At 40.7% G+C, this 24,711-nt stretch overlaps 1 protein-coding gene across 1 annotated transcript in view; it reads right to left on the minus strand.

Moving 5' to 3' along the window:
- The window catches only part of ppfia4 (PTPRF interacting protein alpha 4), a 64,949-nt gene that overhangs the window by 38,868 nt on the left and 1,370 nt on the right, over positions 1-24,711 (minus strand). The window lies entirely within an intron of this gene.

Below are 24,711 nucleotides of genomic sequence, written 5' to 3' on the forward strand. Positions count from 1 at the left end.
ATTCATCCATCCTGTTTCATCACCACCTTCCTCATCACCTCATTCTCTTCCTCCTCCTCCTCCTATCCTCATTTTTTCTGTCACCTCCTCTCTTCTGCCTCTGTTTAAAGCACTTGTGTCAGCTCTGTCTCGCTCTCCTGCTGTCCTCATCATTCAGTCATAGTGCGTGGCTTGAGTCTTTCCATCTTCACCTTCACCCTGCTCCCCCTTAAGCTCTTGGCCTGCCCAGAAGGAAGCCTCTTACTTACACAATGCATAATATCACTGCAAACAACGGACACGGGTTGTAAATACATCTACACAGATTCTGCATAGAGTACATTAATTAACAGTCTGTCTCGCAAAGGGAAAGGACAATTTGCATCACAATTTTATCACATTGATAAAACGAAAATTAACATTAACCCTATTTTTTAAATTCAAATTCTAAAGAAAGTAATTCCTAACCAGCCAGTGCGTTACACTAAGACTGACTGATTCATTTTATGTATGCACTCCTACTATACACTGAGTCTTTTCCTGAAAAACACACAAACTAGCACACTGATACTCCAGAGACCACACACACACACACACACACACACACACACACACACACACACACACACACACACACACACACACACACACACACACACACACACACACAATCTGTCCCAGCTGCTCTGTTTTTGCAGATGAAAGTGTATAACGGTTCTAGAGGAAAGCATCAAACACAGCTGTATTAATATTAATCTTCATACTCAGAGTAAATAAACTGCTCCAGAGGAGTGTCCGGCATAATTTTAAATAATCTCTGCTCTTCCCAGTGGTTCATGTAGTTAAAAATCTCAAGGAGTAATGAGTAGTGTGTGTGTTTGTGCATGTTTGTGGAGGTCACGAAGGCTGCTCTTGCCCTTCACAGAGTGCAAACTGCAGTGGCAGGATGTAACTCTACACCGGTGAGAGAATGTGTGTGTGCGCGTGTGTGTGTGTGTAAGTTTACGACAACTGTAACTATAATGACAGAGCCACAACAAGCACCTCTCATGGTGCCCGAAAGTGAGGCATCACACTGCTGTCCCGTCCTTCTCACACAGCCTCCGTCCTTGAAAGCACATGGATGGGAGCATAGACCGTGGGGCTCGTGTTGGCAACGAGCCAGCATTATGACTGTAAAATCACACTGCAACATTTTTCATGTTCTTTCGAATTTTAGTGACATTTATGCAAACTAGCTTGTTGCTTTGTTTGCATATTTAAAATGTAACAATTTCAAGCAGCTCGTAATCCACACAATAATTGCTTTAATGTCAAGCGGAATTTCATGGTGACAGTTTTTATCCCGAAAATTGTGTTTTACATTAAGAAAGTTTGCAGTATATTTAAGGGCAGTTCGGCTTACAGCAGTTTGTCAGCTATAAGGCTTCAACCAACACTTCCACATTATAATATGTATCTATATTATCTGTATTTATACTTTATTTAAAGTATAATTTTACTGTGAGTTTTGTTCATTCATCAGAGCCTATTAATTTTATTCCAAAAGACATGGTGAAAAGAAAATCTCTTTCTGAGTGTCGTCAGAATTTTATGATTTATGGTTTTATGATAAGACCATTTTAAGTGAGGGCTGAAAATGAAGAAGTATTGTCCAACAATGGCTCTAGTGACACTAATGACATGTAAGAATAAAGAGACACATAGCTGCAAGATAGGTGGAACTATACTACATCTGGCCATTTATTTCTTCATTTTGTGCATTTTGCCTGACTGATAAACAGATCTGTCAGACCGATACGATATTTAGTGATTTAAGAATCGGACATTCCGATATCTCGGTCAATTACTTTCTCTTTCACACACATGAAACATAAATAATTTTTGCTAACATTTGTTATAGTTGTTGTCTTTGTTCCAAACACCTTGCAGTAGTGTGCCCTCTGGTGGACAAACCATGCAACATCAACACGCATAACATTGTTTCATCATTTTTAATTGTCATTGTCTTCCATTATGAATGCTGATAAATCAGAAAATAGCTCATATCCAAGGATAATATTAGCCTGCTAACAAATTGGTAGGACTTGAGTTTGCAAATATCTGCGTAGGTATCTTATAAGCATCCAGTATAACACTGTTTGATATTAAAGCTTGTGCTCTGGCTAAATTGTATGTTAGAGACTGAATTCCTCAGAGGATGTTATTCCTGGTTCACAGAGCTCTGGACTGCAGGACATGAAAGGCTCTGCCACCAGCTTAGGAATGTGAACACACACACACACACACACACACACACACACACACACACACACACACACACACACACACACACACACACACACACACACACACACACACACACACACACACACAGACAGCTCTTTAAAAAATGATTCGTCTCTAATCTGGTCTGTACTATGATGGCCATGGTATGAAGCATTACAGAATTGTGTGTGTGTGTGTGTGTGTGCGTATGTGTGTGTTTGTGCGCACATCTATCACAAGGCTCTGGATGATTTATTTATGAAATGTGATTTTTCTTTCTGGAGCTCTTCAGCCTTGTAACTCAAGCTCACACGCTCATTCACTCAGTCACTTACTCAAACACACACGCATGCATGGACACACATGCACACACGCATGTATGCACGCACACAGAGTGGTCACTCTCAATCATACTTTACTGTTACATTGATCTACAGTATTTGCTCTACCAAGAAATGATTGTTTATTTTGGGATATGAGGATTTAAATACTGTGTGTGTGTGTGTAGGTGTTTGTGTGTTATATTTAGTGTGTTTCTTCCTGCATTTGTGCCTATATTGTGTTTATGTCTGAAGTTACTATAACAGTTTCTTTTTGCCCGCCGGTTTAATCCCACACAAAGTACCATTCCCTTTCCTTATGACTCACACTGTGACAGCTCATTCCCACTGAACAGCCGGATGCTTTTTATGTCACAGTGTGTGTGTGTGTATTCAGATATTTTAAATTAACAGTTATACTGAATTGCATCAGAGTCCTTAAAACTTTAGTTGAATAATTTTTTTAATTATGTATTGCCATGCCTTTTTGGTTGTAGCTCTATGAAACAGTCTTCAAAAGTGGTGGGTGGAAAAATGGAGGAGAAAGAAGAAAATATTCATTGAAGTGGGTGTGGCACAGATTGCGTGAGTAACTTCTCTGCCACTTCTTTGCTCTCTGTGTGTGTATGTGTGTGAAGTGAAGCCAGTCACACTGAGTGACTGAGTGAGCTCATCTGTTCTGGGGGCCTATAAATATTGTAGATGCCATGCGCCTGCAGTAGACCTTCTCGGCAAGCTACTGTATGATGTCATCCTGGCACACCTCTAACTAACACACACACACACACACACACACACACACACACACACACACACACACACACACACACACACACACACACGCACACACAGCTGTGCTGCCAAGTCCTAACATCCATGGCAAAGCTAGGGTGTGGTACGTAGGTAGATGGGGATGCAGAGCCCATGGATGTTTAATAAATCAAAGAAAGCTTAAACTATAGCCTTTCTTTGCTCGTTTTTCATCTTTCATCTTTCAGCTTCAGTTAAAGTTAATACTAGTTTTATTCATATAGCACCAATTCAGAACCACTCATCTGCAGAGACTCTACAGTATTAAAGAGAAAGAGTCCCAGTGATCACATGAAGCTCCAATGAGCAATCACTTGGCAATGGTGAGAGGGATGAATTCTCTTTAAAAAAGAAGACACCTCCAGCAGTACCAGGCTAATCGGTTAACTTGTGTACCCACCATCACTTTCTGATCTGTACTAACTAATCCAGCCAGTGTTGATTTCTTTTGAATTTGGCCCATGCACAGAAGGCAATCATTGCTTGTGTAAGCTGTGCATGAGTGTGACGTCACTAGACACCTAAAGTACTGGCAAGTGCAGACTCTGTGAGGGCAGTTCATCACTAACACCATCTTCTTATACAAGCTTCCAATATTTGTAGTTGTATATACTCACTTAACATCTGACTGAATACTGCTACACAAAGAACTGGCCACATTTTAAAGGTACAGTGTTTAAAATCTCACCACTAGATATCAGCAGATTGTAGATTGCAGTCAACTGAGCTCTTTTTTTTTTATTAATCCAAATGGGCGGGTGTAAAACTTTATGAAAGGAGTCCAATACGAGTCAATGAGTCAGTGAAGCTCACTTCTGTTCACTTCTCTGTCAGTAAGTGCTGCTGTTGGCTAGTGTTAGCTGCTGTTAGCTGCTGTTAGCTGCTGTTAATGAAGTGTTTGAAATGGACCTAGCATTGCTGGACTCGGACACTTAGCAAACAAACTCATACAATGTGAGAATGTTCAAACATAAGCTGGCATAATGTTAGCTTATAACCAACTATTCTTGTTGTTAGCCAGCTCATTGTCAGCTGTCTGGCAACAGGAATAGCATGTCTAATCTGCTGACTATAAGTAATTGCGACAATATTGAGAATAAATAAAAAAGTATGTTTATGCACATTTGCATGTGTTAGAGCCCTGACTTCAGTTCAGGAGATGAAGCTTGAGGTGAGGAGGAAGAGGATGACATTTTATCCAAATGCCTGTCATGTTGTCTGCTGCTTCTTTACTTCTTTGTGAAGAGAAACCCTTCTATAGAGGTATGATCCTTTATATCTTGAGTCTGAAGGTGCAGACATTAATTAAAATTTGCCTTGAGCACAGTCTGAGTGAATACCTATTAGGTGATCACCCATTAGGTTGATTCTGACCAATCCTGTGTCAAGTTTGACGATTCTTAAAGCTTCATTGCATCTCTTTCCATACTGTATATGAGATAAAGTATCTACAATTGGTTCTTCTCGGTTGTTCTTCCCTGGCCAAGCATTTACCTTCCTTTCCCAGTGAACAGAGGATTCCCCCACACAGTCCTTCAGCCAAACCCACTAACACACTGAGCTACTCTGCTTTGGCAGTCGATCATCGGCAGCAATCAAGGTTTAGGCTACACACGCCAGAGAACAAACATGCACACACACACATACACACAAAAACCCTTCACACATTAAAGACACAGACACAACAGATTGTTGGTCTTGTGCAGGAGGAATTCCGTTTGTACATCATACCAATCAGATGAGAAAATTTGCACGCATACACATGCAGTGCAGCTGATAGCTCATGCCCTATGGGATAGAGGGTGTGAGGAAGTAAACACCATAGCCCCTCCTCAATATTTCCCATGAGATTGAATTTGCAGAGCTTTGAGAGATGAGGAGGAAAAAGAAAAACCCTGAGCCTGCATGTGAACATAAGCACCCAAAGTACTGCATGTAGAGTCCAACTGACCTGACGACTGACAGATAGAGATGTTCATGGGGCACAAGGACAGAAAGCAAGACTGAAGCCTCTATATCGGTAATGCTGTATTGTACGTGTAGCAGTATGTGGGTGACTGTGGGACTCTTTGGCGCCGTGTCGTTAGGGTGAGGGGAAAACTGGAGGGATGGACGTATATTCCGTTGGGTCAGCATTAAACAAGTGCCAGCTAGATGTGGTGTATTCCCACTGGGTAGTCGTGCAGAGTCTATATGTTTGCGTATGTGTGTAAATGTGCATATGTGAACATATGTGTGTGATAACAGTGATGCACTGCAGGGGTGAAATGCCATTTATAACAGGAAGGGAAGGAGAAGGGATTTTTTTCACTGCCAAAAATGACAGGAATAAAAATAACTTGAACAAGATGACTAGGATAAAATAAACATGCTGACCTGGAGCACACACACTCGCACACATTTAGCTGATCCTGCAGTTTTAACAAATGCCCGGCTACAGTATCAGTCAACTCAAAAGGTTTTTCCACTTGTATTCGTTAAAAATTCCTGGCTACAAGTAGTAATGATTAGCTATAAATAAAGAATAATGCCACAGCCTTAAAAAGAATTCCCTAGAGTGTGCTGGGTCAAGTTCTCTAAATCTAACAGCCTGGAAGGATTAACAAATTAATAAATAAATAAAAGCGGGAATATTACATAAATTGAACAGATGAATTAAAATGGTAAAATGCCTTGAACTCTTATAGAGTAACTTTAAGAGTAGGAGCTATAGAAGCTATGGAAATGGTATAAAGAGATAGAAGAACAGCAGCCAACACGAAAAAATGTTTCTGAAGACATACAGCAGGGAAAAAACTACTGCAAAAAAAGAACGTTTTCTTTTTCTTTTTCCTTACGCTGTGTGGGAATGCTACGATGCACCCACTGCCCTGGCAGAAAGTCTACAGTCAATCTGGACCAATTAGAGCACAGATATGTGGGTGCGAGAGTGTGTGTGTGTTTGAGTGTGTTTGCCCTCCAGGGTGCTCCAACCCCCCCATAACACAGCTCACGCAAGATAACAGGGAGAAGAGAAGAGAAGAGAAGAGAAGAGAAGAGAAGAGAAGAGAAGAGAAGAGAAGAGAAGAGAAGAGAAGAGAAGAGAAGAGAAGAGAAGATTTTGCCATTCGGGACACAAGATGCTGGCTGAGAGAGAGCTGAGAGAACAAGATACAGAGAGAGGAAACACAGGATCAGATAGGAGAAGGCAAAAAAAATGAACCGGTCACAATGACAAAAGGATGTGACTGAAACTGGAGAAGTAGAGGGTGGAGAGGAATATCCAAGGATAGCAGCAGAAGTGGAGGGGGGTGGCATTGCCTAATGCAGGCTACAGAGCTTTACATGATCTTTATGTAACTCAGCTACAGGCACTTCCTCTCTGTCTCAGTGTTTCTCCACCTCTCATTCACACTTGCCCTCATTGCCATGCTCTCTGTCTCATTTACAAGAGGACTGCTTCAAAATTTAAACGCCTTTCCGTGGAGTGATTTTAGTCACCTTCACTAAACTTGAGCTGAGCAGATGAGTGTGTACGCCTACTCCACTCACTACAGCACCATTTTACACAGGGCTTGCAATTAAAGTTGGAAATTATATTCTTATGGTACCCCTGCGATGATGTAAAGGGTATTAGCTCACCCTTTACACCTGGAAATTGCAAGATTATAAAGTCATAATGTTTTTCTGAGGTAATGCAATCAGTGTTTGTAATGCTGCACTTGTCCACCTAATTCCAGAAATAACATGCTGTTCTGGTGTCATGTTACTGATGGCAACTGTCCCCATTACATACTGTAGACTGCAAGCTAAAAGTGAACATATGAATCATTCTAAACTGCTAAAAGTGTAGGGAGATAATGATTAATGGTAGGTGACTGTTTTAGGAGTGACTTATAGATTTGTGAGGTAGGAGGATTTACCACTGAAGTTAACTAAGGACAGCGCAGTTCTAGTCAAATAAGAGTTCAGTTTTGCATACATTTGGAAAAATGTGACTGGGATTTTTTGTTTTTAAAACAACAAAGCATTCTGAATCTGCTAAAGCTCTGACTGACTTCTTATCCTCGAGAAACAGCAGCTAGGGCTTAGAGGTATCAGAGGCATCCAACTGCACCAAAGTGACAGGAAGAAAAACAAAGAAAGTTGAAATAAACAAACTGAACAGACCACTTGACACGTTGAATTAATCAGGAACTTCTGGGTTTCTCTGTTAAGGAACGGTGATGACAACACGCATACCAGAGTAATCAAGGAAAGCTCCTCCTACCTTAAAAACCTTTTGGAAAATTGGACAGTAGCAACTTGTAGTGGACACTTTCTCTTCTAATACTGTTACTGTGAGTCGAGCCTATCCTTGATCAATTTAAGTCTGATTGTGTGTGTTTGGGACAGACTGAGAGTCAGTGTGAGTGAATGAAAAGTGCTACCGAAGTGTGGAATTTAGGGCAAGAAGAGACGTTGTGAGGCATATGGCGGAGAAAAGAGAAGAAGGCAGCTAAGTGTGAATGATGCTTTCTTGCACTGGGGCAGACCACGTCACAGGCCCCATTATTATAATGGGCCACCACAATGCTTACTGACCTTCATCATCAACAAAGTTGGCCATGGAGAAAAAGTGTGTGTGTGTGTGTGTCTTCTTCTGTCAGTTATTCAGGCAATTACAATATGAAGGGGAAGATGGTCTAGGCTATTAGCATTGTAATTAAATGTACCACAGGGGCTTTACATTGCATTTAGCAAACAAAAGATACCATACAGGCAATCCTAATAAATGGACACACACATAAACACACATAATGTAATGATTTCAGGCTACTACAAAGGCTCACTGGACTTCCTGGTTTGGGTCAAATCAGTGCACACATGCACTTCAACTTGCATGTTAATAAAACCCTCTTAAAAAAAAAGAAAAATTGTGACTTTTATCTAGTTTTCGCTTTATCGCGGTAACACGAGATGGTAAAATCAATCGCACGCTCGGTCCAGAAACACTGTGCGAGGAGAGTGTGGAGGTTTGCGCTGAGGTACAACATCCTAGCAGCAGTGCTCCCATCTAATGCTCTCAGAGCAAAGCTGTAAGTACAGTGAGCTAGCTGAGAGATATGAAGAATTATGTGGCAGAACGATAGCTAACTAATAGACCTCTCAGCGCACACACTTAAAGCCATCACAACTGATAAGACAGAAGAGTGAGGGAGCGCGAGACACAGAGACAGTGAGACAGAGAACGACAAGTAAGGAAGGAGAACCATTCCTTGAAGAGAGAACAGATCAGTCTTTTACTAATGTGTTAATACGGGTATTGAATCTTCACTGACTCATAAGTATTCATAGATTTCTGGTTTCATACAATGTGTGCATTATGGAAAACAAGCAGACACAAAAAACAATTAAACCGAAGATGATGACAAGAGGTGCTGGAACAAGTTCGGCTCAAAGAAACAGCGACAGAGCTTGTATTTATGCGTGCACGCGCGCGTGTTTGTGTGTGTGTGTACATAAAACTCCGCACAGTGTCTGAGTTGAGTGTCTACACCAACCCACGTGTCTGTGAATGGAGCTGGAAGTAAATGAATAACAGACTGCAGCTGAGAACTGAGGCATGTTGTAGGTGGTGCTGAATAACTGGCTCTTGATTCAATACAGAGACTAGATGATCTAAAGAGCTATCTGTGGATGTACATGCACCAAAAATATCTTATTAGTTCCTCCAGTATGTACTCCGCGAACTCCTGCTGTTTAAATCAGCCTTGCGCTGTGTCTGTTCTGCACGGAAAAGTCAATGTACTGTGGGTGTCATCATGTGTACTTTGATGTCTGGCCAGACATGATGGTGCTCTGAGCTGTTTAACATCTCACATCAGCACATACATCTTTGTGTGAAACACTGTAACTGTTTATACACTGATGTGTGTGTAGCTGTGCATGAGTGTGATGTATCAGCCCAGTTGGACACTTACGTACTAGGAACTGCTGACTGTGTACAGGCAATTCATCACTGGAACCGTTTTCTTATGCAAGATTTCAGTACGTAGTTATATGTTCGTGGCCACTTTATAGAATAGAATAGAACAGAACAGCCCTTTACTGTCATTGTACACGTACTACAAAATTGCGGAAGGATCTTGCAAATTAGGTACACCATTCAACTGCTTGTTAATGCAAATGTCATAAGTCAATCATATGCATTAGATATTTAGATCTGGTCACGATGCCCTGCTGAATTTAACAGCGAGCTTAAAAATGTGGAAGAAAGACAATTTAAGTGACTTTGAATGTGGCATGGTTGTTGGTGCCAGATGGGCTAGCATTTCATAAACTGCTGATCTGCTGGGATTCTCCCACACAAACATCTCTAGAGTTTACAGAGAATGGTTTGAAAAAGAGAAAAAAGAGAAATCCAGTGAGCTGCAGTTCTCTGATAGAAAATGAGTCTTCGATGCCAGAGGTCAGAGAAGAGCGGTTAGACTGCTTCGAGCTGATGGGAAAGAAACAGTAACTCAAATAATCACTTATTATAAACAAGGTATGAGGAAGAGCATATCTGAACACACAACACATCAAACCTTAAAGCAGATGGTTATGAAGCAGCAGAAACCCACGCTGAGTGCCACTCCTGTCAGCTAAGAACAGGAAAATCGAGACTACAGTTCCTACCGGCTTAACAAAATTTGCTAACAGAAGATTTGAAAAACATTGCATTTTCTGATCAGTCTTGGTTTCTGCTGCAAAATTTGGACGGTAGGGTCAGAATTTGGTCTAAACAACATGAAATCACAGATTTGTTCTGCCTTGTAGCAGTAATTCAAGTTGTGATGGTGGTGTGATGATGTGGGAGATATTTTCTTGGAACATTATGAGTCTCTTAGTGCCAAATTGTTTTTGACCATGTTTACAGTGTACCCATCTTCTGATGGCTGTTTCCAGCAGGATAATGTGCTCACAAAGCTCAAATCCTCACATCAAGTGGGTTTTTTGAAAATAACAATACACTGACTGTACTCAAATAGCCTCCAAAGGCAGGAGATTTCAATCTAATAGAGCACCTTTGTGATCTAGTAGAACCAGAGAGTTACATCATGGACGTGCAGCCAACAAGTCTGCAGCAACTGTGTGATGCTATCACATCAATATGGACCAAAACCTCTGAGAAATGTTTCCAGCACCTTGTTGGATCTGTGCAAAAAGGGGTGTCCAGCCCAGTACTAGGAAGATCTATCCTGTTAGGTTGACTAATTTTGTAAAATACAAATAAAAACTCATGTTTTATTTTTCACAGCTCTTGCCCCTTTTTAGGTATGAAGTAAATAAATGGAAGCAAAAAACAAAGCAGAGAAGTTTTTGTGTACATATACATTTAAACACTTCCAGTATTACTTAAACAAGCTTATGGTTTTATGTTTATTAAGTATTTTACTCCCTTACAAATATATATTTTTTTAACTGTTAACGAGCTAGTTCATTAGTGCTGGGACGTTAGGTAGCAAGTGCAGCGCTCATTCCATTTCAAGCAATCAAGATAAAAGATGGAGAAACAAGACCTAAAATTTACGGACTGATGGATCTCACTCTCAGCAAAATCATGTTTAGCTAAATCTGAACAAGATAGAACAGACTCATTTAACTTCAAGTGCAATAAAGCCATGTTTTCAAAAATAATTTTCTAGATTCAGCATTTACACATTTATATATTAACAACTGATCAATTAAATAATGAGCAATTCTAGAAAATTTAGCTAGTTGTTTTAGCTTTATGCTAAGCAACAGTCAAATCAGTTGATTGTCTATTCACTCGACTATGCCTTTTGCACAGTCTGCAATGTTCGACCAATATGATTAAAAGTAGAAAACAAAGTCTAGTATCCAGTATTTGTCTTGGCCTTTTTATACTATATCAATGTTTTCCACAGAAAGTCCTATTTGGAGTGAAATTTGTCCTAGCAGTGTCAGAGAGGGTGTCTAATGCCAGAAGCATTAGAGTCGGCAATCGCTCGTACCTGTCCAGGACCAGGACGGAAACACGATCAATTAATGCTAATGCTGATCTGATAAATGTGCAAAGCGGTTTGCAGAGATGTTAGCCATAGCAACTTTGATGATATCACGAGTGTCACTAAGCTAAACTTCTCTCTGTTACTCAGCAGCTTCCATGTCACTCAAATTACTTAATAACTCCAGTTCATGAAGTCTGCTCATTTACAAAAATGTCAATGATATTTTCATTTTTCAGGGGTAAATGTCACTAATACGTGCTCATTTATGATCCTGAAATTGATGCAACATAAATAATTAAACAAGTACAAATAAACACATGTTAATGTATTCCTGTGGCCAGTTCATTTCATACAAATGCATGAAATACTTCAAATAAGCCATTAGCTATTTACAGCAACATTTGCCTTACTGTGTCCTCATCCCAAATCCTGCTTTTCACTTGCACTGCTATGCTCTTGCAGATCTGTGTGTGTGTGTGTGAGTGGTGAGTGTGCGTGGTATTGACAGCCAACAGTGGGGGGTGGGTGCTATGTTGTGAGACACTGACAAGCTCTATTTCATGGAGCCAAAGATGCATTTTGAAGTTCTTTAAATCCTTTTAAGGGTCCAGCAGGAGACTTAGCTTCTGAAGCTGCTGCCGCCTTTGCTGCTGTTTATGTCTCTTGCTGGGGAAAAGAAGACGTCCCGAACCCAATATGTGTGTATGTGCCCCATACAAGCACATTTTCAGAAAAGTGTTTATGTACATTTGGGAAATGTACATAAAAGCTAACCACAATATTGAAACCATTTTAACCCTATATGTTACCTACATTATGTATTATTTGAAGACACAAGAACAATGCATCTGTTTTTGGAAATTAAAACATGCCAGTAACCAAGTAGGTTTTAGTGCCTTAATCTATCCAGCAGGTAAAAAGTGAGAGTAAACTGCAACAACAAAAATGTTCCAATCGGATGTAAACTGAACTGTCTTTGCTAACAAACTGGCATCCAATGCCACCAGCACCAATCCAACCTCCTCATGAAGCCTTTGTAGGACTCTAAAATAGGACTTTTGAGAAAAATGCATTATATATTGCCCTGGGATAACAAATCCACAGAGTCTTCCTGATACGATGGAGGTGTCCACCACTCTATGTAAGACTAAACTTCTTTCAGCGATTCCCTTACTCACAATGGGTCGCCACAGCAAATGAATATGCGTATTTGATACTGCACAGACTTTCACACAGGATGCACTTTCTGACACAACCCTCCCCCAACATTTGTGTCTCCTCCTGGTCTCATTCACGTGTTAGCCAAATGTGTTAACCACCACACTATGGAGCCACTACTACTCTGTTCAAGACTGTGGAGAGGACTGGTTAATAATCAAAGGATGATGTTTTTCAAAATAAAACTGTAAAGAATTTCAGGATTTTAGCTATAGTAGATATTATCAAAAGATATTGTAGGTAACAATAGACAGTCGTATATGGACAAAAGTATGGGTCTGCTTACTTATACAGGAGCTTCTGGTTCTGAAAGGTGGTGCAATTGCAAGTGTCATAAACCTGCATTCTTTATAGAGGCCACCAGATTTGGTATAGGTTGCAAAAAGTCTTCCGGTTCTAAAGAACTCCATGGGAAAATGGCCCTCCACAGCAACCTCTCTCCTGTTTCCTTTGCTGATTTTGCCTCATACTGTATAAAACACTGAGTCACTTTCATACGTTTTAGCAATTCTAGCTGTCAGAGAAGAAGATAACTCACATTGGCTACTGACAGGTGATTGTCCAGTTGGTAGCCAATGAGAGGGAATATCTGATTAGCTTTGCCGTCCTTATACAATTTTCAGTTATAGACTTATAGATTATAGATTATTTGCAAAATTGCATGCTGTTTTCACACAGTGTCCCAGGATTTTTTGAAAACGGGATTGTTAGTGCAGTTGGGTGTTTTTTAAAAATGTCTTTGGGAGCAGAGTTGATGCATGTGTTTTTCTCTCCCGTATCTCTGAACATGTGGGTGCATACAGATGTAGAGGATACATGATAACCTTGAAGTGTATAACCTTGGGTTACTCCAACATTTCTTTTAAATATACTTACTTCCCGACTTCCACATCCCAAAGTACAATATTAACACCTCTCCCCACCCATTGATGCCTTATCTTCTATTCTGAGGGAATAGCTGTAGAGAAAGTGAACTGACAGAGTTCCAATAGTGTAGTTGTTAGACATGGCAGGGCCACTGTGGGCTTAACTGCTGGCTGGAAAACTTCATCTCACATCCCCCTGGTCTTCCTCCCTTTCTCTCATTCTGTCCTTTCCTGCCTCCCTCCTTCATTACTTTCGCCTTCCCCCTCTGGTGGTCCTGCAACTCCAATCACTCTGCTCTTATTACCAGAGAGAAAGAACTTACACACACTCATAGACACACAGTGGCTTTCCGTTCTTCCTATTACCAGAGCATGTCCCTTGCTGCTGGGAACTGTCAGGTATGCTTGATTCAGCTTTTTTCCTGACTTTCTGCCTCTCGTTGCTAAATCTTACACTGTCGTTGTAATTGTGACTCTCTTTACCACCTTTCTTCCTCCTTACCTCACCTTCCTTCGCTAACCCAGGCAGCCAGGGGAACAAATTGGCGCCTGGCTGAGCTAAATGTGCCTGGTGCTGAGAGCCAGATGGTACTGGCACAGAGAAGGAGGGAGCAAAGGATGGCTCCTTCTGAGAGATGGAGCGTCTAAGCCATGGCACGGCAGAGCAGCATGGGGGAGCTAGCTTTGCACACTAATAATCTATTAGTGTTCAGGGTCTCCAAAAGCTGTGCAAAGGCCCTTGCCAGGGTCCACTGTGACCTGCTCACAGCTTTGGTGAATAGGAGGCTTAAATGAAGACTGGACAACATACAGGAGGGAGGATTATGGAATAACATGCTGAGGAGTGGAAGGAGAGAAGAAGAGAGGATAAGAAAGAAGCTCAGAATGAGAGGTGTGATGTCAGCTGCTAGAAGATGAATATGTTGTTAGTCTCACTTCTGATTTCTCGTTTGTGTCTCTTTGTCTGTCTCAAAATTAAAAATGCAACCACAGTAATGAACACAGCAGTAGTCAGATGATAGCCATGTCTTAAAAAGGGCCAAAGACAATCAAAAGAAACAGACTTTTTTAGATTTCAGTGAATAGTAATAATGTAGATGGGATATCCATCTTAGTTGAGTTTGTAAGAACTTTGCCCTCTCTTTCAGTGTCAATTCAATTCAATTTTATTTATATAGCGCCAAATCACAACAAAAGTCGCCTCAAGGCGCTTCATAGGTGCAGAGAAAAACCCAACAATCATATGACCCCCTATGAGCAAGCACTTTGGCGACAGTGGGAAGGAAAAACTCCCTTTTAACAGGAAGAAACCTCCGGCAGAACCAGGCTCAGGGAGGGGCGGCCATCTGCTGCAACCGGTTGGGGCGAGAGAAGGAAAACAGGATAAAGACATGCTGTGGAAGAGAGACAGAGATTAATAACAGATATGATTTAATGCAGAGAGGTCTATTAACACATACTGAGTGAGAAAGGTGACTGGAAAGGAAAAACTCAATGCATCATGGGAATCCCCGGCAGCCTACGTCTATTGCAGCATAACTAAGGGAGGATTCAGGGTCACCTGGTCCAGCCCTAACTATATACTTTACCAAAAATGGAAAGTTTTAAGCCTAATCTTGAAAGTGGAGATAGTGTCTGTCTCCCGAATCCAAACTGGAAGCTGGTTCCACAGAAGAGGGGCCTGAAAACTGAAGGCTCTCCCTCCCATTCTACTTTTAAATACTCTAGGAACAACAAGTAAGCCTGCAGGGCGAGAGCGAAGTGCTCTAATAGGGTGATATGGTACTACAAGGTCATTAAGATAAGATGGGGCCTGATTATTTAAGACCTTGTATGTGAGGAGCAGGATTTTGAATTCAATTCTGGATTTAACAGGAAGCCAATGAAGGGAAGCCAACACAGGAGAAATATGCTCTCTCTTTCTAGTCCCTGTCAGTACTCTTGCTGCAGCATTTTGGATTAACTGAAGGCTTTTCAGCGAGTTTTTAGGACATCCTGATAATAATGAATTACAGTAGTCCAGCCTGGAAGTAATAAATGCATGAACTAGTTTTTCAGCGTCACTAAGAGACAGGAAATTTTTTAACTTTAGAGATGTTGCGCAAATGGAAGAAAGCAGTCTTACATATTTGTTTAATATGTGCGTTGAAGGACATGTCCTGGTCAAAAATGACTCCAAGGTTCCTCACAGCGTTACTGGAGGCCAAGGTAATGCCATCCAGAGTAAGAATCTGGTTAGATACCATATTTCTAAGATTTTCAGGGCCGAGTACAATAACCTCAGTTTTATCTGAATTAAGAAGCAGAAAGTTAGCGGCCATCCAGGTCTTTATGTCTTTCAGACATTCCTGCAGTTTAACTAATTGGTGTGTGTTACCTGGCTTCATGGATGGATAGAGCTGCGTGTCATCTGCATAGCAGTGGAAATTTATGCTATGTCTTCTAATGATGCTGCCTAGGGGAAGCATGTATAATGTAAACAGAATTGGTCCTAGCACTGAACCCTGTGGAACACCATAATTGACCTTAGTGTGTGAAGAGGACTCTCCATTTACATGCACAAATTGGAGTCTATTAGATAGATATGATACAAACCACTGCAGCACAGTACCTGTAATACCTACAGCATGTTCTAATCGCTCTAATAGGATATTATGCTCAACAGTATCGAACGCTGCACTGAGGTCTAGCAGGACAAGCACAGAGATGAGTCCACTGTCAGAGGCCATAAGAAGATCATTTGTAACCTTCACTAAAGCTGTTTCTGTGCTGTGATGAGCTCTGAAACCTGACTGAAACGCTTCAAATAAGCCATTCCTCTGCAGATGATCAGTTAGCTGTTTGACAACTACTCTTTCAAGGATTTTTGATATGAAAGGAAGGTTGGAGATTGGCCTATAATTAGCTAAGAGAGCTGGGTCTAGAGATGGCTTTTTAAGTAAAGGTTTAACTACAGCCACCTTGAAGGCCTGTGGTACATAGCCGATTATTAGAGATAGGTTGATCATATTTAAGATTGAAGAATTAATTAATGGCAGGACTTCTTTGAGCAGTTTTGTAGGAATGGGGTCTAAAAGACACGTTGATGGTTTGGAGGAATTAATTATTGAAGTTAACTCAGAAAGATCAATTGGAGAAAAAGAGTCTAACTTAACATCAATGGTACTAAAAGTAGCTGTAGATAATATTACATCTGTGGGATGATTATTGGTAATTTTTTCTCTAATGATAAGAATTTTATTTGTGAAGAAGTTCATGAAGTCATTACTAGTTAGCGTTAAAGGGATGGTTGGCTCAAAAGAGCTCTGACTTTTTGTCAGCCTGGCTACAGTGCTGAAGAGAAACCTGGGGTTGTTCTTATTTTCTTCAATCAGTGACGAATAGTAAGATGTTCTGGCTTTGCGGAGGGCTTTCTTATAAATCAGCAAACTATTTCTCCAGGCTAAATGATGATCCTCTAAATTTGTGACACGCCATTTCATTCCAGCTTACGAGTAATCTGCTTTAGGCTACGTGTTTGAGAATTATACCACGGAGTGAGGTACTTCTGATTTGAGACCTTAGTTTTCACAGGAGCTACAGTATCCAGAGTCGTACGTAGTGAGGAGGTAAAATTATTAACAAGATAATCGACCTCTGTTGGAGTAGAGTTCAGATAGCTGCTCTGCTTTATGTTTGTACAGGGCATTGAAGATGATAACAGTGGGTGGATTATATTCTTAAATTTAGTTACAGCATTTTCAGAAAGACATCTACTGTGATGAAGTCTACTCTCCACTGCTGTGTAACCAATTATTGTAAATGTTATCAGGAAATGATCAGACAGCAGAGGGTTTTCAGGAAACACTGTTAAATATTCAGTTTCTATGCCATATGTTAAAATAAGATCTAGAGTGTGATTAAAGTGGTGGGTGGGTTCTTTTACATTTTGAGAGAAGCCAATTGAGTCTAATAACAGATTAAATGCCATGTTGAGGCTGTCATTTTTAGCATCTACATGGATGTTAAAATCACCCACAATAATTATTTTATCTGAGCTGAGCACTAAATCAGATAAAAAGTCTGAGAAATCAGAGAGAAACTCTGTGTAAGGCCCAGGTGGACGATAGATGATAACAAGTAAGACTGGTTTCTGAGTTTTACAGCTGGGGTGGACGAGGCTAAGCATCAGGCTTTCAAATGAATTAAAAGTCTGTCTTGGTCTTTCGTTAATTAATAGGCTGGTGTGAAAATTGCTGCCACACCGCCCCTCGGCCTGTGCTTCGAGGTTTCTGGTAGTTAGAATGACTCGGGGTGTTGATTCATTTAAACTAACATAATCCTGCTGCAACCAGGTTTCTGTAAGGCAGAGTAAATCGATTTGTTGATCAATTATTAAGTCATGTACTAACAGAGACTTGGAGGAGAGAGACCTAATATTTAATAATCCACATTTCACTGTTTTACTCTTTGGTTCAGATGTGGATACTGTATTGTTCTTTCTTTGTGATTTTTTTATGTTTAAGTTGTTTGTTGCTGGTTTTTAGTTTGTTTTTTGTCTGTTTGGGAGCTGACACAGTCTCAGTGGAGATGGGTTTTTGGGCGGGTAGCAGGAGGAGAGAAGCTGCAGAGAGGCGTGTAAGACTGCAACTCTGCTTCCTGGTCCCATAGTCATATTTTGGGGGGTTTAATAAATTTTTCCATATTTCTAGAAATGAGAGCTGCTCCATCCAAAGTGGGATGGATGCCGTCTCTCCTAACAAGACCAGGTTTCCTCCAGAAGGTTTGCCAATTATCTATGAAGCCCACATCGTTTCTGGGACACCACTCAGACAGCCAGCAATTTAAGGAGAACATGCGGCTAAACATGTCACTCCTGGTCTGATTGGGGAGGGGACCAGAGAAACCTTCATACCTTCTCTCTCAAAATCTCCCTCACTCTCTTATTTGTTCCTCTTTCAGGGTTTCTTGGCAAATTTCAGCTGCTCACTTCATGCTCCACTTTCCCCTACATCAACCCAAATTCTTCTATTTGGTGCTTACATAACACATAGCATAGGATTTGGGCTTCGATAGCAGACCAATCAGATGCAATAATTTTTCATCGGACTTTGGCCTATCCTCCTCAATATTCTCCTATCGTGGCACACAAAGCCGCCTAGGCCATCCATGCATAAGCAACACTATCCGTAGGCATATTCGTTCACACGTACCGATGCACAGACTCAAGTCGACATGCACACTGTGCATGCTGACATTTAAGGAAATACAGATGGTGTGTGCATCATTGTTTGTCTGTGGGTGGTGCAGATCAGAATGGCTAAAATAAATGATTATTCTTGCCACTGATTCATCTTTGGGTCGTTTTCTCTATTAATAAGCAGATTGGTTAGTGTGTAAAACATCTAAGATGTCACTCTCAACAGAACTCTACTGTCTTCAGATGTATTGTTTAATTTTTCCAACACTCCATGGATGAAACAAAACCATCACATTTTTTTCCTGCAAAATTACTTATTAAACCAATAAATGATCAAAACAGTTGACCTTTTTTATTCGGATTAACTCATCGATTAATTGGTCTATAAATATGAAGTTGGGTGTTTATGCCTTGCTGAAAGGTTGCTTGTCTTGTGATAAGGTCAGGCCATCTCCAAATACTGTGCAAGGACACCTCAGACGACTCCTTGTTTCTTATGTGATCTAATGTATATTAACTCTGACACTCCTTCCCACTCACACCTACAAGTAAAATACTAGTACAGTAAAAGTGGCTGAGTACCAAGCCTATGAGGCTTACTTCTGCTGGCCTTGGTTCAAGTAGTGTGGAATAACTCTATCTGTGTTAGCCAGCACAACACTTACCCCAGGACTAAGGATATATGTTTATTCGCTGCAACACAGACATTAATTAAAGCTGATTAGCTTCTTTCTCCTTTCTTTTGCCCACATTGATACAGAAATAGTGGAAAAATCATTTTCCAGGCTGTTGTTTTCAAAAAGTTAATAAACTCTATTTCTAGGAAATATTAGAATTAAGCTATCTTAAAGCTTAAAGTGATTTATATGCTGGTGATTTATATGCAGCACCAGCGAGCTATAATAGAAACAAATAAAATGCAGGGACTGTTTTTCCCTTTTGTGTCTCTACTCTTTGCTGCGCTCATTTTTTAAATCATTATTATTTTATGGAGCCAATTTTTTTTTTCAAATATATATTTCTAAGTGTTTCTGCTTCTTTGTACATTCCCTCACATACCAAGAATTTGCTAACATCTGTGAGTCCTTATATTGAGGTGATGATTGTTATTCTCTCACTGATCCATTTAGAAACAGTCACATAAAAGTGTTCAGAAATGCACAGGAGTAACTGATGGTACTGAGCAGGCCAATCACAGTGCTCAGTGCTCAGAAATGAATGAACACTCTGTGGGGTCACTGCTTAAACATTATAAATTAAACTGTTGTGTGACAACAAAAGCAAGATGTTAGCTGATGTTGCGTTTCTGACGTTTCTTCGTACAAAAATATTCAGAGGAGTCCTGTTCTACATAGAACATATTATTTGACACATATACAGTTTAAATTTATCTGAATGCAGACAGATTTAAGAAGAGTACAAATTTAAGAAAGCATTCAGAGGCTGCTTCGAGTACTTGGCAGTTTTCAGGGCAACAGTTCCTCTAGAGTTTGGTCAAACTAAATAACCAGGTAAAAATGGCCAAGATCAGGGAGGTAAAAACCCCCAACAAACATCGCCAATCTTCAGTGATCTGCAGTGTTATAAGAAGCTGAGAGGTGGACTACCATCTTATCAGTACTCTGTCTGTCAGGCTTTTAGAAGACCACTGTTGGGTAAAAGATATACAACAACCTGTTTGGAGATGGAAAATATCAGGCACTGCAGGTCACCTGGTTAATACCATTGCCACGATCATGCATGGGAGTGGCAGGATTATTCTGTGGGGGTGTTTTTAGCTGCAGGGACAAGGAGGCCAGTCAGAGCTGGCTGGAGTATAAATACAGCCAAACACAGAGAGGACCTTGAGACTTAGAGGAAATATACTTGGAGTGCATGAGACCGGGGTAAAGGTTCATCTTTCAGTATAACAATGACAGGAAGCATATTGTGAATGTCCCGGAGTAGCCTAGAAAAGCCGAGGTTGTCTCTACAGAACATCTGTAGAGACATCTAAAGAACCTTCATGTGTAGGTTTCCACACACAAAAAAAATACATGAGAAATTAAGAGTTTCAATACTATTAGAATGGGAGCTTTACATTTTGAGTTTGATAAATTAAAAAAGAAATCTAAAAGCATGCATTCACTTTGTCAAGGGTTATTGGGGGTAGATATGGAATGTGTCCTTTTCACACAAAAACTTAATTTTCAAAATTAAAACATGTAAAAAGTGAAAGACCCTGAACACTTTGTGAGGTGGCTGTATGTTGCCATACAGAAGCAGCGTGGTTTGAAAAGCACACCACTGCCTCATCTCCCCTCTGATAATAGACAGTGTTGAGCTATGGACAAAGGTCATTTGCAGGAGTAGGAGGAGACAAAAACTGTCTGAGGGAGCAGTTAATGGACTAGCAGGTTATTGTGGAGTCAGATCAACAGAGAAGATGTGAAAGAGAGAAGGAAACGGGCCAAGAGAAAGAACCAAAAACTAAAGCCAGATAGGTGCAGTGAAAAAATAAGATGCACCAAAGTCAGCTGTTTTCAAAACTAGCCTTCGGAGAAGACACACCAACCCCGAAACAGTAATACCTGAAGCAAGGCAAGGTTGGAGACATATGCAAAAAAGTCAGATTGCATATGGTTTTTCATGGAGGCACAAAGCTATGTGTGTTTATGAGTCTGAACAAGAGTAAGGCAGCAATCACTGCTGTGAGAAGTCAAAGAAAAGGTCATTAATGTGTGTGAGCTCAAGTAAACAACAAAAATACTTGTGTATATGCGTGCACGGAGGAGCATATCGGTGGGGACGGGGAGGGTGGAAATAGAGACCGTTGTTTTGGAAGGGCAATGAGATCCGTGTCTGTGTCCGTGTCTGTCTGTGTGTGTGTGTGTGTTTGTGTCCCTTCATCTCTGTGTACTTGTATGCTGGCAGAAATAGACAGTGTTGTGTCTGACTGAAACAGGTGTCCAAACATCACAACACACACTCTCACAAACACACAGACTATGAAACTCACGTGCCCGAATAAAGAGACACCCCGCTCTTTATTCATCAAAAAGTTTTCAAAATGATGTCGACCAGTTACATTTTAGAAACAATGATTAATCATGAAATAATCATTTGATTCTTTGAACTTCATAAACTTGTGGATCTCTCCAAAAAGCTGGATTGTGCTTCTCAAGCACCTAATGCTTTGAGCTCTGCAGGGTTGACATTTGGTGACTGAACACCAGTTTCTTTACTCTGTAAATAGTTCTTGCATGTTTGGACCTGCACGTTGGGTCAGTGTCCTGTTGTATAAGGAAAATGGTTCCAATGGAGCCCCTATACACAGGGTATGGCATAGACCGATAGTGTTCCTTGTTGTAGATCACTTTCATTCTGAACCAGTTTTCCACCTTCTAAACTAAACTGTCAAATGTCTTCACCAAGCTTGGAAGATGGTATCAATCAATACTCCAAGCATCTTTTAATTTTTATGCCTTGTTTCACAAATCTTTCTGAAACAGCCCAGATAGTTCTCAAGGCTTTTTCCCCCCCAATCTTCTACTGAAAAAGAAAAGTCTGTTCTCTTAGCTTCTCCTTTCACTGGCCAGTCTAAGTTTTGTCTTTGTCTTTGCAACTCTGCTCAGACAGAACGACATAAACAGTTGTTCTCTGTACAGCTGATAATGAGAGTAGCATTTCGTGGTTACCATTTAGATATGAAGCACCTGTCTCCCAGATTTGAGACTTTTAACATGATAAATCTTGTACAAGGCAAGAGCGATGGCTACTGAAACTGGGTCTCTGCTTGCCTCTATTGGTATTCTATTAGAAATCCATTAAACAATTTTTTAATAAAATCAAATGTGCTTTTCCATCACAAAGAAGGAGATTTCCAAGTGACCTGCAACTTTTGAGTGATAGAGGATTCACTGGATGTGTAACCCTCAACCAAATATATATATATATATTTATATATATATACATACACATATATATATAATCTTCCTTTATGTGTCAGAAAAGTGAAACACTATTGTAAGCTAATTCTTTAATTGTTTATTGATATTTATATATTTATATATAAATTTGTATGAACAAATTTATCACTCACTATCTACCCTCTACATTACACACACATATGCACACATGCCTGCTTTTTCCTCTAAAGGTCGGAACTGTTTTCTTCACTCAGTAAAGTAACAGTGTGTGTGTGTGTGTGTGTGTGTGTGTGTGTGTGTGTGTGTGTGTGTGTGTGTGTGTGTGTGTGTGTGTGTGTATAAAATGAGCGTTTGTGTGCATGCAAGCATGCTTGTGTGTTTAAAACCTAATTTGTCTATGGGCAAACCCATCTCTGAGGGCTGTATTAGAGGCATTATGCACTGTAATGGGCTGACATGTTAATCTGAAACTCTATTCTCTGTAGCTAATGAACATATCCATCCTAGTCTGTGTGTGTGTCTGTGTGACTGTGCATGTGTGGCAAAATGGCAACGTCCCACTTTTATGATGCTAGCGAGGCAAACCCAAATGCCAAGGTGATGGAGGTATTGTGTCTTTTGAACAATGACAACGCTGAAGAGCGCTGAATCTTGAATTGCTCCAACAGTGCGTTTTTACATGTGTGTATGTTTGAGTGTGCATCTTTGGAGGAGAGACATAGATCTGACAGATTTGGGTCAAACCAGTCCCGTGGAGTCAGGAAACCTACAGAAGACATAACAAAACACTACACACAAATGCACATGCCTAGTAGGTTAAGATAACAAATGTTTTTTAGGCAAAAGGACAAAAAGAGTGCTCAGATTTGGGAAAAAAGACTGTATTGCCATGCCAATGCATATACATCAGAGGAGTAAACGCACACATACAGAGAAAATACCACACACATGTTGGCACTCATAACTAGAGGGCTACACAGCAGAGGTGGCCAGCGCAAATGCAAAACTGTCACATTGTAATGTCGTTGAGGGCATAAACACACCAGCTTTGGTCATTTTGAGAGCAGCAGCAAATCAGCCTAATTACCACCAACACATATAGGAAAGTGGGGTCAGGATCATTGCCAACTGCTACAACATTGCTCTTATGCACAGTATTCATCACACCCAAACCTGAGATTTCAGAAGCCATATGTTATTTTTTTTCTTCACACGTCCCCCTCATCATTGCAAAATGCACTCTGCAATTTCCAATAATGCATCGAGGCCAGACAATCCTCATTCCTCAGCTGTGCAGAACAAAACTGAGTCAAAATCAATTGCAACTGAGACTTTTTTTTTTTTGGTTTCTCCGTCTCACTGCCTGCACTGTCCGTTGCATCATCTCTCCATTCTGTGGATGCTGTGGAAATGACCACAGGTGTGTTTGCCATGTGTGCATGCACAAGTTGAGCGTGGTGCTTTGAGAGAGAAAGCGAGAGGCAGCTTATGCATGTGCTCGCCAGCCATAATGTCTGCATAATGTCCCCGAGGTCTCTGACTGTATAACTAATACTTGTATTATTGCTAGAATAAAACATTACGCTGAACCCAGCAGGATTAGAAAACAAGCATGACAGCCTCTACCCACTCTCTCCCTCACTGACACACACACACAAACACACATATATGCATGCATGTGTAGAAGCAAGCAGCCCAGGGCCATGTACACTAGCAAGCAGCCATGTTTCTTTCACAAGAGGCTGCAGCGAGCTTGTCATCGTCAGCATGATTCTCTCTCTCGCTCTCTCTGTCTGATACACACACATGCACACCGTACTGTGACATCATGCCACGCATTTAGACCGGGGGGGTCAGAGGCTAACATAGCTTTATGTGCTGAGGCTTCATTGTCGTCATGCTCTGTGACTTTAACAGCCCTTATTCAGCTCTCCTTTCTCTTAAAGACACACATAAGGGCGACAGATGTCAAAGATAGCCCACAATACAATCAAGTCCTTTCGCTCCAATTGCCACTGACAGGCCGGTCACCACATGCAGAGGTGTTTCCACTCAGTTAATTACTGTTAGGCTCTGCCCTCCCTTCTCACAGGGAGGGCTCTCAACGCCAGGCTCAGACCTCTACACATTCAAGAATCTCTTAGTGAGTCAAAATCTTCCATTTATTTTTGACCCACCTTTCAACCC

Source organism: Oreochromis aureus, linkage group 5 (genome assembly GCF_013358895.1).
Source record: "Oreochromis aureus strain Israel breed Guangdong linkage group 5, ZZ_aureus, whole genome shotgun sequence".
Classification (NCBI taxonomy): Eukaryota; Metazoa; Chordata; class Actinopteri; order Cichliformes; family Cichlidae; genus Oreochromis; species Oreochromis aureus.